The sequence below is a fragment of the Leuciscus leuciscus genome, assembly GCF_965113295.1.
Source record: "Leuciscus leuciscus genome assembly, chromosome: 21".
Classification (NCBI taxonomy): domain Eukaryota; kingdom Metazoa; phylum Chordata; class Actinopteri; order Cypriniformes; family Leuciscidae; genus Leuciscus; species Leuciscus leuciscus.
This window is the reverse complement of record NC_138745.1, coordinates 11,262,689-11,269,309: the sequence shown is the minus strand read 5'-3', so window position 1 is coordinate 11,269,309 and position 6,621 is coordinate 11,262,689.

The following is a 6,621-nucleotide window of genomic DNA, read 5'->3' as shown; positions in this document are numbered from 1 at the left end:
CATATAATTATTAAGGCAAGGCAAGATTATTTATATAGCACATTTCATACACTATGGTAATTCAAAGTGCTTTACACAAAAAAGGACTTAAAATAATCACAAAATAAATCAAGGAAAATTAAAACAGTTATAAAAGGAATTAAAAGAGATATAAAGATGATACAGTTATAAAAGGAATTAAAAGAGTAAAAATATGATACATAGATAAAATTATATTAAGCACAGATGCTTGTTTTACTGTGAGATTTTCCCATGTAAGATTGTACTATGTCTGTGGTGGTATTTCAGTGCGTCTAAGTAATCTATTCTATTTTTCCCTAAAATTTGACAGGAAGAGCTCTAAGGAATAGATCCAAACAGCACCCCAAAGATTTGTTCGGGGGCTCTAGGACTGACTCCAGTCCGCACCCCACAGAACAGATCTGGTCCCCTACCTCGAGTTTCACATTAAACTCTACTCTACCATAGACTCAGGTCATCAACATGGTTTCATCTCTCAATTTCCCAATTAATATTTCAGAGTAATTTATGTCTCTTACCCAATTCTCAGTGCCGAGTTCAGTTTAGAATCAAAAAATTTTTTTTTTTAAAATAGAAATACAGTGTAATCAGTCGGACGTACAGTGGCACAGTGCTCATTCAGTAAATGCACAGCTAAACAGATGTGTTTTGAGTCTGGATTTGAATGTGACTACTGTGAGCACATCTGATCTCCTCTGGAAGCTGGTTCCAGCTGCGGCTGGCATAATAGCTAAAAGCAGACTCACCATGCTTAGAGTGAACCCTTGGTATTTCTTGCTGATGTGATCCTAATGATCTGAGTGATCTGTTATATTCAGTGAGCATACTGCGATGTCCTAGGCCATTGATTGATTTATATACCAGTAATAATACTTTAAAAACAATTCTAAATGACTGGGAGCCAATGTAAAGACCTGAGGACTGGTGTTGTAACGATCACCAGCTGGAGTTGCCCTTGAGAGCCACCAGAGGGCACTCCACATAAGACTATTATCACTCTCAAACTACATTTCCCAGAACTCACTGCCTGGACTCATTATCACTTATCACTGATCACATTCACCTGTACCTCATTCACTGATTGCATTCACCTGTGTCTCATCATCCGGTTAGTCTCAGTCTATTTATACCATGTTCATTCACTCACCGCGAAGTCTTGTTTGTGTCTCACTGCATTTCTGAGCATTCTCCTAGTTTTCGTGTTTCTTGATTCTGGATATCTTGCCCTGTTCCCTGGATTACTCTCTCGCCTCTGGTCCCTGCCTGTTTTGTTTGTTTCTTTGTTTTTGACTGCCTGCCTGTGTATGACCCTTGCCTGTACATTGGATTACGCCTCTGGATTGCCCCACACAATAAAGCTGCATTTGGAGCTCTCCTACTTCGTGTCTCTGAGCAGTTTCGTGACAGGTGTGATATGTTCATATTTTCTGGTTCTGCTCAGAATCCTGGCGGCAGCGTTCTGTATGAGCTGCAACTGTCTTATGGTATTTTTGGGAAGGCCAGTGAGGAGTCCATTACAATAATCCACCCTGCTGGTGATGAAAGCATGAAAAAGTTTCTCTAAGTCTTGTCTGGAAACAAAGCATCTAATTCTTGCAATATTTTTGAGATGGTAGTATGCTGATTTAGTTATTGCTTTGACACTGAAACTAAGGTCTGACTAGTTGTTTTAGTTGTTTGACACCTAGCGTCAAGGTATGCGTTCACCTTGAGAACTTCATCTTTGTTTCCAAACGCAATGACTTCAGTTTTTTCTTTGATTATCTGAAGAAAGTTTTGGCACATCCAACTGTTGACTTCATCAATGCATTGGCACAGGGAGTCAATGGGGCTGTAGTCGTTAGACAATAGGGCTAAGTAAATCTGTGTGTCGTCTGCATAGCTGTGGTGAGCAATTTGGTTCTTTTTCATTATTTGGCTCAGTGGGATCATGTACAGGTTGAACAGGAGTGGCGCAAGAATGGAGCCTTGAGGGAATCCGCATGTCATGGATGTCCATTCAGACTTATGGTCCCCTATACTCACATAATAACCTCTCCCTCCTAAGTAAGACCTGAACCATTTTAGGACTATCCCAGAAAGCCCGACCCAGTTTTCCAGCCTGTCAAGAAGTATGTTGTGATCGACAGTGTCAAATGCAGCACTGAGGTCGAGTATTTAAGTGAATATCATTTATTATCTTTATGAGCATTTATCTTTATTATCTCTGTGCTGTGATGCGGTCGGAAACCAGATTGAAATTTTCAAAGTATCCATTTGAGCTTAAGAATTTGAAGACAAGACATTTGAATGTTGATTGAAGACAACTTTATCAATGATCTTGTCTATGAAAGGAAGATTTGAGATTGGTTTAAATTATTAAATTATCCTGTGTCCTCCACATAGTATTTGAGGTTTCGTCTGGTACTGACAAGCCCACTGATCTGCCACTGATCTTGCATCATATTGAGCAAATCCCAAGACAACGGTAGATCTACAATATTATCAGTTCACACATAGGCTTTTCGCTGTGTTAGTTGTAGTGTAGTTACTATCTAACAAGCTACTGTATTAAACAAGCTACCAAACAAGCTAGGTCACATTATAATCGCTGACATAGCGGACTCTATGGGAAAATATGGAAAAATAGATTGGATATCATAATTTTCTTTGTCATGACTTATTTATTAATGAGACAACATCATCTGTATTAAAGAGAAAATAATCACTTCATCCAATGATTAAAGTGAATAATACTGGAGTTCCGTGTGTGTAGGTGAGGTAGAGGCAGAAAGCAGGCCGTGGACCAATGCACTGTGAGGCAAGGGAGGGGGGACTCAAAAAGTTTCTGAACTTAAATCGTTTGTATTGTTTTACTACGTACAAATTTTTTTTTAAAGTATATATTATTTTATTATTTACAATACACAGCATGGTCTTTAATGATATTTTAGGGGGATGGGTCCTGACCACCTGTGCAAGGAACCACCCATAAATAAGTAACTGCAGTGAATTGTATGTACAGTATAGGTACGTTTTAAGAGTTATGTGAAAATGTAGGTAGAGGCACGTTTTTCAAATGAGCATATGTTGGAAAAATCCCCTTCACCAATACACAGACAGTCTGTCTGGAGCAAACACGGACAATCGAAGTGATGCAAACAGTGTAAATCCCAGTGCTGTTCTGTTATTGGAACACTGCTCAGCTGATCAAAATTCTAGACACGTTGTGTAATGTTGAATAATGAAGAGTATTATAAAATATGACATATTTACAGTTCTTTGAAAACAGATTATACTTTTTGAGGGAAACAGGTACAAATCAGTCAATAATTATGCAACATGATTTATAATTACCCACTTATGGCTCCAAATCTGCCACTTCAGACATGTTTGACTCTCAGGGTCTTTGGTGCATCTTCATTATATCAATACAGCTAAGTGTATAATTACAAGCATGTGAAAAAAACTTTTCTGACTAGCAGAGAGCAAGGTCAAAGTTAAATTGACTCTTCAACGACTGAGATGACAACAAATGAATCACCTGCATTAAATATTCTGCATGTATGATTTAATATCTTCAGCAGATGCAGTTGCAGGCTGATTGGACTGCACAAATAAAGCTGCTAGAATATCTGACAGTCATATCTAATTCATTTCTGGACTGAAACATGGAGCAAAAATAGACACCTTCAAAGCCTTCATGTCTGGCCACCTTGTGAATACATAAAAAAAAATAAAAAAAAATCAATCACATTATTTATTAATATATTCATTTCACCCTTTCAAAGTGCCAGGCTCATATAAAGGCACACTTGCAATGTTTCTATTCTGGCATCAGCGTTATGTTTAAATCTTTATTTACTTATTTATTTTAGACTCTTCAAAGACTTTATATAACCATGCAATCACTTTTTATCAATGTTTTTCATGTCTGAGGGAGTGGAAAAAGTGTAGCTATTCTCTCTCAAAACCACAAAGTTTGGATGTGTTGAGGGGGTCTTGAACCCCCTTGAGCTCTAAGTAGTGTGGTTTCCTATAAGCCAATGCATTATTTAGGATGGCTGTTTCCCAAGGGTTGTATAGGAACAACATGCAAAGCCCTCAACTTCAAGTGTCTGACATTGTATGTTGTTTTGACGACCTAGCTGAAATTCTTTGCATAATGTAAAATCACTATGCCAGTGTTTGGCTCCGTGGTACACGGTACTCAATTCAGTGCCCAGTCCAAGGTCTCTTATTCACAGAAGTTCAGTCTGGCTTTAAGGCAGGATAAACAAATGCAGGGATGAATATACTGTAACTTGGTCATACTTTCTTTTCGTACATGTTTGCTTTGCCAATGCTTTCCTGCAGTGTAAGACTGAAGTTTCAAATAAATGTATAGCAACTTCTTCTAGAAGCTTGTGGGATAGAAACCAATCCCACTCTACAAACAAAAAAACAGAAGAAAGAAACTACAGCCTAGTCTTAAATTACGAGGCGTAACGGCCCCGCAGGTTACTGATCCACTGCAGTTTGTGAAAAACACAAGGCTTTTTCTGGTGCGGCATTCAGACATTTTAGGTCTTAATCTGATCGTGGCTGTTCTGCATCAAGTCACATCAAGTGCTTGGCTATTGATCCATTCATTCAAACCTACAGCGCTCATAACTCATAATTGCCTAGCTGCTCTAAAGAGGGTTTTAATCGCACATTCCACAGCTCATGTCTGTTTACAGCTCACACAAGAGTAATTACTGGCAGTTATTTGTTTGTGAGCCCTTCACACACACACACACACACACACACACACACACACACACACACACACACACACACACACACACACACACACACACACACACACACACACACACACACACACACACACACACACACACACACACACACACACACCCCCTCGGTTTCTCTATCTTTGTGGGGACTCTCCATTGGTGTAATGATTTTTATACTGCACAAACTGTAAATTCTATCCCCTTACACTAACCCTACTCCTAAACCTACCCATCACAGAAAACCTTCTGTATTTTTACATTTTCAAAAAAACCATCACTTAGTATGATTTATAAGCTGTTTTCCTCATTGGGACCAAAAAATGTCCCCACAAGGATAAGGTTTCGGATTTTGCCATTTTTGTAGGGACATTTTGTCCCCATAATGTAGGGTTTACCAGGCCACACACTAATTTGGCTCCCCATTATTGAATATTTTGGGATTTGGGTACATTCACATGAAGAACATCAGATATACAGTAGTAATACACAATACAAAAGAGCTTTAATTAGAATGAAAAATGCATCAGACTATTACACTATCGCTGATCAATCTGGTGTTACTATACAGTCATTGACTGTTTCCTCTCCCTTGCACTCTATCCTGCTTAATGTTCACAAATTGCAATCTTTCTCCCAGATCAAAGTAGCTTTACAGTGATAATAGGAAATTCAAGTAACAGATTGTTTTGGCTTTACAGCAGCTCTAAAATAAAGTTATTGTCCTGCTAAAGTTAGTTTTGACTGATGCACTTCTGTTACAAAGATCATTAGTTATTAACTTAGGGGCCGCTTACACGACACTGTTCTACCAGAAAACCCTTAATGTGCTCCGACCTGCTCATTTGCACGACAACAGTGCCTGGTGGCTCGAGAACGCAAACCTTAAAAAAAAAAATCAATTATCTGTGCAAACTTCAAAAACGCAAATATGTGAAAACGCCGACATGCACATACATATTACGTGTTTAGTCTATAGATATGCGCATTTCAATATATATGTGCACAGGCGTGTAGTCTTTCTCTACAAATTGATCTCAACAAACTATCTGTCTGGCCTTAAAAATTCATAATACAGAAATGTTTTTATCGCTTCTGTGTGTTCATGCGAACCAGAATTATTTTGACAACGTTTTATCTGTACAGAGGTAAAGGGAAGGAAAGGAGGCCTTCACAGGAGAGAGACTAGTTGACACTTAAGGGCTGCGTTATCGTCATGTCCAAGCACAGGTCCTTCATCAGATCTGGATACGGCCTGTATTCGATAGACTGCGGTAAACCTTGGGATAAACAGAGAGACTAATATTAGCGTAGACACCATTCTTCTTATGATGTAACGAGTGCATCAGTATTTATGGTAAGTGTAAAAATGTATCATGTTCTATGTGTATGCTAGGTCAAAGAGATATGTTTTTAGTCTAGATTTAAACTGACAGAGTGTGTCTGCTTCCCCGACAATGTTAGGAAGACTGTTCCAAAATGTTGGTGCTAAATAGGAAAATGATCTACCACCAGCAGTCGATTTTGATATTCTAGGTATTATCATTTTGCATTATGAAAGGCAGTTACTGTGAATGAAACATAAATGAAACAATTATTTTGTGTTGTGAAAAGGATACTTTGTGATTTTGTGTATTGTACTAACAAAATTGAAAACATGCTGAAATGTTTGAAAAAAGATATTAGTACTATGAGTCTTGAAAATGTATGTCTTGCTTGTGATAATAGTACCAAAGCGAATAAATAAACTATTAGGGTGTGCATCGCTCACCGGGCTCCACAGCAAAATGGCTGCCAACTGCTCAGGGTGTGTGTGTGTGTGTGTGTGTGTGTGTGTGTGTGTGTG